General features: G+C 35.5%; 2 long non-coding RNA genes across 2 annotated transcripts; one reads left to right on the top strand and one right to left on the bottom strand.

The window, feature by feature from the left end:
• Positions 1-580: 580 nt before the first annotated feature.
• LOC309708130 lies at positions 581-4,122 on the bottom strand. The gene is made up of 8 exons (XR_014277174.1): positions 4,036-4,122; positions 3,520-3,559; positions 3,327-3,373; positions 2,970-3,014; positions 2,098-2,127; positions 1,564-1,632; positions 1,309-1,383; positions 581-951 (listed from the first exon to the last, which is right to left on the bottom strand). It is a non-coding gene; the product is annotated as an uncharacterized lncRNA (long non-coding RNA).
• A 669-nt stretch (positions 4,123-4,791) lies between these two features.
• Positions 4,792-5,751, top strand: LOC309708142. Its single transcript, XR_014277183.1, has 2 exons — positions 4,792-4,899; positions 5,527-5,751. It is a non-coding gene; the product is annotated as an uncharacterized lncRNA (long non-coding RNA).
• Positions 5,752-9,257: the final 3,506 nt, after the last annotated feature.

The following is a 9,257-nucleotide window of genomic DNA, read 5'->3' as shown; positions in this document are numbered from 1 at the left end:
CCCCTCTGTTGGTCTTCCATGGTCTCTTGTGTTCTGGGGGCCTCTGGATGTCTGGAGTTTTGATCTCCTCCATACCCGCTTCACACCCTGGAGGACGGGGCTGTGGCCCCCCCACACTCCCTAGCAGATCATTACATGGAGAAACCTCCCATACGGTAAAAAAATATATTTTGAAATATATTTTGAAATATATTTCAAAATATACAAAAATTGGCCAAAAAATATATGCGCTAAAATACATTTCAAAATATATAAATATATTTTGAAATGTATTTTAGCGCATATATTTTTTGGCCAATTTTTGTATATTTTGAAATATATTTCAAAATATAATTGAAAATTAATTAAAAATCTTTCAAAAATATATTTTACCCTTCATATATTTCAGTCGAAGAAAACACATTCACATGTAACAACTGAAAATCTTTATTTGATATCTAAAACAAACACAGCATATAAATCAAGCTAGGAACATACATTATACAACTTTATTTTCATAACATTCTTAAAAATTGTAAAATTTTTAAAAAATAAAAATTATATATATATATATATATATATATATATATATATATATATATATACACACACACACACACACACACACACACATATATATATATACATACATTTTACTATACAAAATGCAACTGCAACAAACACTTATAAGTAACGATACTGTGAATTTGATGTGAACTGCTATTAACACAATAAAAATGTGATCACTCAAAGATGTTTACTGATCAATAACAAGCAGAGGAATACACACACACATATATATATATATATATATAGATATAGATATATATATGTGGGTGTGTACGAACATAAAACATATTTAAAATGTAACTTTTTTTTTCTTTTCCAACAGTCTGAGTTCCCCCAGCTTTGAATTGACTGCAATCCCCAAAGCCCCTCTGGATACATTGGGGAACCTCTTCCTTACCGCCACTGTAACAAACAAAAGTCACAGTTCTAGTACTTTTATCAGAGTTAAAATAAAAACATGATTTAAATTAGCTAGCTTCATTTAGCAAACAGATATTTCCGTTTATAGAGATACAGATATATTTTCCACATAATTTTACCTTTTTTTCCCCCCTCGATGGAAAGTCTATCCAGTTCACATTACAGTAATACTAACACCCCTTTTGGTCATCTATCCTTACTCTCCATCATTCAATCTGTTGACCTTCTTTGTCTGAGTCCAACCACTTCAATGCTTCATCACCTATCTGTGCAATTTTTATTGTTGCAAAGTGAGTTACTTGTGCAGTATGCAATTTTAGATACACAGTCTTCACTTACTATATATGGCTGTCATGGTTTCTTTATCAAGGGCAATTCTTCGCTCTGCGCCGATGTCTGTTTTGCTGTGTCCTCCTATAAAAAGCATTAACATTTGAGTGTCTGGCTAGTTAAATTTCCAAAAATCTGATCTTTGTTCATCTAAACATTTGAACTACAATATTATGCTTTTTGGTAAAGAAACTGGTGACAGAGAAGTAGGCTTTTTAAAGTACTATTAGCTAACCATTTGAACTGACTTTCAAAGCTGATTACCTTTTAAATTGCTGTGGATCAAAACCTCCAGTGGGAAGGCGGCCATTAGAAGAACACGCACCATTGAACCTGAAAATAACAAAAACAAACAAAAAACAGAACAATATATAGATACTGTTTATATAGGGTAATAAATCTCTTCTGAAGCAATATAGTTCATTTTGGGTGAAAAACAAAACATTCCTCTAAAATATATATACTGACATCAGCAATCAACATCATGATTGTAATTATTTCCTTTTTAGTACATCTACTGCTGTTTGCATGTGTCAAGCACTACGACTGTATCTATGCATATAAATTCACCATATATATCCAGCAAAAATGTTTTGTTATAGTCAAAAGGAAAACAAACAAAGGCATTCAATCAGAGGTGAGAAATTAATTGGGAATATGAATTATAGGTGAACTATTCTTTACCTACTAGCAATCAAGCTTCTTTAACCAAGAAGCTTGAAATATTTGAATGTAAAATAAAATAAATAAATAAATAATAATAAAAATAACATGATGTAATTAAAATGCACAACTTACATTAAGGAAATCTGCATTTGTATCCACAGGCTAAAAGTAAAACAGTAAATGTGTTAGTGATAGTACAGGTATTTAAAAAAAAAAAAAAAAAAAGAGGCAGTAACTGTGACGCTTCTAGTGGGATGCTAAATGCAGAGATTTATATTTACAGTATAATACTGCATGTACGGGTAACTGTGTTGTGAACTGTAACTGAATATTAGAGAATCTCAGAGAAATTAAATGTATTTATTTTTTGAATTTATCAATCATAAAACCGTCTGTTTTGAAGGCCTGTTACGATAGCGACTTTTTGTTGGTCGGTATATTGCCCCATAAACAATTGCGACAAGTTATGTCATTGTCATTTTAAGACCATTTTATGTCTTTGAATGTATAATCATAATATAACACCATAATAATGCAAGATCTACACACTTTCAATTGACAAACCAACATCTAATTCTTAAAGTATTTAGATCATTGAAATTAGGAATCAAAATATTAGATACCTTAAAAACTTGAATAAATAGTAAATTTTCTAACAAATAGAAAACAATGTTATTTAATGTTATTGTTATGTTATCATTATATTTTATTTTTGTAAATATAATGGCGGATAAATTACATCATCAACAATTATTGAGGTCATGTACATGTATTGTGTGTTAAGTCGATATATCGATTATTGTGATAGGCCTACTGTTTTGGTATCATAACGAGCTTGTCAAACATGCATGACCACTAAACAATGTCTAAGCAGTAGTATTGGTCTGAATGACAACAAACATAACTAGTGTTTTGGAAAATCTGTTAGAAAACAGTTATTTCAATAATTATGATTAGCATGTGACACAGACACCGCATAAAAAACTACAACAACAAATACTTACTTTAGGAGGATGGGGGAGGGCAGCATGAGGTTGAGACTTTGACATCTGTAAAAAACAAATTCATGTATTACAAACAAGTCACTTAAAAATACATTAATGTGGCAGACTGTTCCCTGTTCAGATGCAGTGTATAAGTACAATCAGGGCTGTCACAACAATGGGGTGGGGCCAAGTGGCTGCAACCCTAGGTACAATGTGCAGGTATATATAATTACATATAATATATGTGAATAAAGCAAGAATCTGTTTAGGTTAGTCACTGTGCTGACTGATGCTTGCTAGGTTTATATGATTGCAAACTGCACAAAAACAACAACAGCAACAACATTAATGACAATGACAAACAAAATTACTTACATTTATGTAAATCTCACATTAGGAAGATCTGCATTCGATTTCATGGGCTGAAATAAATAGGCAGAAACATTACTGCTAAAAAAATAAAAAAACAAAAACTCTAAAAAGCCTAAAAATGACTTAAAAAGCAAGGAAATGTGGAACATTGTAATTAGCGAACATTAATAAAGCATAACTGTTCTTTGTTTCTAACCTTGGTAAGTACTCTGTAGCCAGAAGGAGAGGTAGGATTTCTGTGAAAGCCAAATTAAATGTGAATAGGCTTTGATAGTTATTGAGAAGGCAGAATAATAAGAAAAGGCAAAAGTACGTCACAATATAATTAATTAAGTTACATATTTTGATTACCAAATTATGGAAGCGTGGAGCTGCCACCCAGGCAAAAGAAAAATAGAGCTGTATCACGTTATGACGTGAAATGTTTATTGTTCTAACATTATGCTTTTCATGTTTGTATAATATAATATCACGTTATTATAATATACATAATTGTCACGTTCGCACAATATTGTACGGACGTGATAATTATGTACATTTTTCGTACAATGTTGTTCAAACATGTTGTTCAAACATGATAGTATATTGTTAGAACGATAAACTTTTCACGTTATAACGTGATATACTTATATTTCTCTTTTGCCTGGGTGGCAGCTCTACGCTTCCGTTCCAAATACACGAGAATAAAGTAATATTATATGGGAAAAGGCACCTGCTAGCTTGATGATGGAGGCTTCTTAGACTGGCCACCCGCCTTGGCTTCTTGTCGCCACTCCACGAAATAAAGGTCCGTTTCCTCCATGCCGGCTAATTATTCATCCTCATTAAAATCTCGTATATGTTCAGTTGGCAGAATTGAGAATTTTACATCTTCCAACCACTTAATTAACGCGAACATAATCGGCTTGTTTCTTCCCGTCTCCTGTATCCGGCCGTTCCTCTCGCTGTCAGATTTCGCGCCTCAGAGACGTCGTTATTTTTCAAAAAAAAAAAAGAAGAAAGAAAGAAAGAAAGAAAGAAACAGCAACAACTACTAAAGAGAGTTTTTGCACGTTCATTGCACATTTGTGGGAATGTTTAAATATTTAATTTTTATTAATTACTTTTCATTATATCTTTATTTTTTAAACCACCGTGGCAATGCGCATGCGCATACACTCCTGCACGCAAAGGGCTTTGGAGTTGACGTAATGTCGCAATGCATTGTGGGAGCGCAGCACCATCTTGGCAGGTCACGAATCAAAACAAGATTGCTACGAACCATTCTGAAACGTAGCTCAAAAGAAAATGACGGTATAGAGACAGATTCTGTCCAGATGCAAAGAGACGGTACTTGATTGTTGAAATGTGGACCCGTATGAAATATAGCCGTGGAGTAGAAACCCTGAAGACCAAACCGCTATTGACTTAGCATGATCTACTCTCATACCTTGTCTGTGGAGTCAGAGCATACACGGCGCACCAATTTCGCAATTATAAATCTCTGGAGGCGCACATCCAATTCACCAAGGACTGGGTACAAGATTTGGCTATTTTTAAGCCTCCACGTTGTGAGTACGCCGTCATTCAAGCAAAGGTAAGTCAGCTTGAGTACTGCGAGTAAAATGCGTTTGATTCCCCCCAGCATTCAAATTAGTGCTAGCAAAAATTCATTCGTGAGGGGGAAATTACAGTGAGAACATGTAGAGGCTCTGTTAGAGGGATAACATAGTGAGTTCAGTGCATTGATGTGACATTGTCCTGAAGGATTTAGTTATTCTTTATGGTTAAAGAAATTGCCCTAATTAATTCATATTTATTATAAATAATCCTAATTACACATCTTGCTTCCTTGTTTGTGTCCTGTGTCACTAAAAATACATTCTGTTTTAGTTTTATACATTGATTAATGACCTGCAGAATCTGCTTGTCATATTAGGTGTCCATAGTTGTCACTTAAAGTCGAACTTTATGTTTTCTCCCTCTTGAAAGTGATTACATCCTTGCATTACATACTTTAGATTCATTTTTTGCTGATAGGTTTCTAAAAAGAAACATGCAGATTTAGAATATAACATAGAGCGTTCTATAGATGGATACATAAAAACACTTTATTTGTTACATTTATGATAAATGGATTTGAAAGTAAATAAAACACATTTGTGTCGGACTTGGCTTATTAAAGTTCTTGTCTTTAAATGAACTTTGTCTGTGTGTGTTTTAGGTCCTGCACTCTTAAAGACTGAATTGCAGCATTGCAGCCACAGGTCATTGTGAGCATCACAGGGAAGGTTGAAGCCGCCCACTGCAGCTGTATGGCTAGAGTCGTGGAGACTTGCAGCCATGTCACTGCTCTTCTGTTTAATGTAGAAGCAACAGTGAGGATCTGTGGCACAAGGACTGTTACAGATGAACCTGCATACTGGGTTTTGCTGGGTAATATGACCAAGATACAGCCAGAGGTTGGCCATAAGATAGACTTCTCCTCTTCAGCTGCCCAAAAAAAAGGTTCTTGATCAAAACATAAACAGACCATTCGTTGTGACAGGTAAAAGAAGCCATCCTCAAAAAAGAAAGGTTCCACCTGCTACTGTGGAGGAGTTGGATCAACTGATGGGACAATATTTTTCCAAGCATAGTTCTGTTCTGAATAACCCATAATGTTTTAATTTAGGGGGCCATGTAAATACTTTGCATTTACTGAATATGTACTTACTAAATACCACTGTTCAAAAGTTGAATAAAGAAACAAAGAAATGTTTGCCTATTTTTAATTAAAAGCACTTTGTCGAACATCACATCAGTTACAATGTAGAAAAAATGTTATGTATAGTTTACAAATGACAAAATGTTCACATAAAATCATGACAGCATTTGTATAATATCACCCACTACTAGCATTCTGTAATTTACTGTCTCTTTTGAAAACTTATCACTACATAAACAGCACAAGACTTAAAAGTATTTAACAAGAGCATTTTTCCCTGGTTTTACTACCACACTGGGGCACATGTTCACCAAAACGCAGCAAACCTTTGCCATCTTATCCAGGAAGGTCACCTTTTTACCCTCACATGGAAGAAGTAATCTGATTGGCATGGTGGTATGTAGCATGTAGTTTGAAGCAGGGATTTCGTAGTGCCCCATGTGTAGTGTTGGAACCCAGTCAGGATTTGTTTCATTCATTTCATAGGCTGGTTTGTTGCAATAATGCCAAATAATTAGCAACTCTATAAATAGAAGGTAGTTCTGCATGTTTGTTCTAAGTTTGTGCTATTGAAAATAAAATTAACAGGCTATAAATAATAATATGAACTTATTTAGAACTTACCTGAATGAAAATACTGGAGCACACCAACAGATATCTGTGGCTGGTAGAGAACTGAATATCAGCTCGTCTCGCAGCTGCTATCCAGGCTAGACGCCTTCTTTTGGTAACATCCAACACATAAGCTCCCTCATGATGTTTCCAGGTGAGGAAACAATGAAAAGAGAGCCTGTTTTCAAGCTTATTCCTTTGTCGGTAGTGCAATCTAACATTACAACCGACCACACAGCAAGCATTTGTTTGGCCTGCTAATATGGCGCCTTGACCAAAAATCCTGGCTACGCCCCATCCCGTAAGATCACGCTCCAGAGCCCTATTAACGTACGGATCTAGAAAGAAGACGCTGCATTTTTAACTCCGAGGGAGGTGGAGAATGAGCCTATTTCCAAAACAGTGGAGTGTGTTCCTTTAAGTACTAAATTGTATATATTGTCAAAAACTAAAGTGTACATAGCAGTTGTTGTATCTTGTTTACTGTATCACTGACAGATAATTTCAAAGTCAATGAACGCTACATTATAGTGAGATATTGTGTAATGTGAAATACTGTAAGCAAATGAATAAACAACCTAATTCGTGATAGACCTTTGACTCTGTTTTGTTTGAATCCAACTGTTTTTTGCAGATGTGCATAAAACATGTTACTTTTAGTATTGTTATCATTATCATCATTATTGCACTAAATATATTTTAAATAAAGGATACTTTGATATACATTCTACTGTAAGGTTGGAAATGTATTTTCTTCACCCTAAAATATGTTTTGAAATGTATTTTGGTTTGAAAGAAATATATTTTCAATTTCAAAAATATATTTTTTTGGAGCATCACAAATACAAAATATATTTACCATATATTTGAAATATATTTTGGCCAGGAAAAATGTATTTTTTTACCGTATGGGCTTTGGAATGCAAGCATGCTGATCCACACAGGTATGCACACATGGGTATTCACAGACGCGGACTAAAGCTTTCTTGGCTGCTGCCTCAAAGCACACTGTGCGCTGTCTATCTTGCGTGCTGCACAATATCGTTTATTATTTAGTAAATATTGATATCTATGACTAGCTAGTTTATTGTGATGGTGCTTTGTTTTCTCTATTATTATGTTGCTCTTTGTTGTTTGCTGTCTCCTCTGTTTGTTTTTTTTGTTTGTTTGTTTTTTTTCTCCATACAGGTGACCCAGGAGTTCTTTTTTTTTTTCTCTCTCTTCCCCCCCCCCTTCTCACCGTCTCTTCTCCCCTTTGGTTTTCTTTCTTTCTCTCCCCCTCTTTCTCTCATTCATTCCCCCTGTCCTATTTATTAAAAGAAAAAAAAAAAAAATGACAAAGGATGAACTGAAGCTCTGCCATCACGTAATGTCGCATACTGCTGTTTCTGATGTCATTTTAAAAAAAAAAAGAAAAAAAAAAATGTTGAATTCTCTCACAGCTGCTCTATTCCCATGTTGTTCCTGCTGCTATGCGATTGCATTTGTCCCTAACCACCAGAATCCCTCACGTTAACTTTTATTGAGTGGAAAAAAAGTTTGTGTTCATCCTCCAGCGTCACTGTGCTAATGTTATGCTAACATAGCTGTGTTGCTAGCAATCACATAGCACAACATTACCAGGTAGTCCAACTTCAGTAACCCTGCAAACATCACTGCTGTTTAGTTTTCTGTCTTCATTTATGTTGGAAGTGGTAGCAGAGCTGTACGTTTTAGTTTCAAAAATCTCTCAGTCAGAACATGGTATGAAATGTTTAGGTGTAAACTAGCAAGCTAACTTCCTGTTAACTTCTAACTCCGTTAAATTTAATAAATTCTGTTTTCATGGATGCATGGATGTAAAACTCAATTGTTACACCCGATAAAGCAGCAATGCTGATGTAATTAAAGGTGAAAGAATTTAGACCGTGTTCGTTTGACTTTGGGACCTGAAGTGGACGGAGTTTTGGACTCAGATTACTCCGCGAAGCTCCTCACTACGGCAGCCGTAATGCTCTGACAATCCATTAAGCCGTGCGGCTTACCAAAGTTGTACTAAAACATTTTTTAACAGATTTCTGCACGCCCAAATCGGTTCGAGGTCAGTAAGCACAGAATTCATACACAAGGCACACTCTCGATTTTTGAGAAAATTTTAAGTGTGCCTTATAGTGTGGAAAATACGTTATACAGAGTGCAGGGCAAGCTAGCGAGACAGAAGTTAAGCTCTTCTTCAACATGGCAAATTGAACCTCCCCTCCCCTCATTCAGATGTGGTGTTTGGAACTATTTTGGTTTTCATGTGAAGTATGACCCTGAAGGTAAGCGCGTCATGGACTAAAGTAAAACAGTATGTTGGATGTGCCACGCAATGCTCAATTACATGGGTGGGAGCTAGTGTGTTAGCGCAGTTAGCTCGTTAATGTGTTGGCCGTCCAGCTCCATGCACGGGCGATCCGCGGTAGCTCGTTAACGGAGATTTGCCGTGTTGTGGCGTTAACGTCATTTCAACGAGATTTATGCTGACAGCACTAGTGGGAACACAACGAATATGACTGCACATTTACGCCGACATCATCCTAGTGCAAAGACAAGTGGAAGCAGACAAAAACAACAAGTACGCATGCTACAAACTTTACCCGAGTCATTTAGACAGC

This window comes from Aulonocara stuartgranti (genome assembly GCF_965226115.1).
Source record: "Aulonocara stuartgranti genome assembly, chromosome: 1".
In the NCBI taxonomy this organism is placed as follows: domain Eukaryota; kingdom Metazoa; phylum Chordata; class Actinopteri; order Cichliformes; family Cichlidae; genus Aulonocara; species Aulonocara stuartgranti.
Note: the sequence above shows the minus strand (reverse complement) of the source record. Positions and strands in the feature narration are given on the sequence as shown.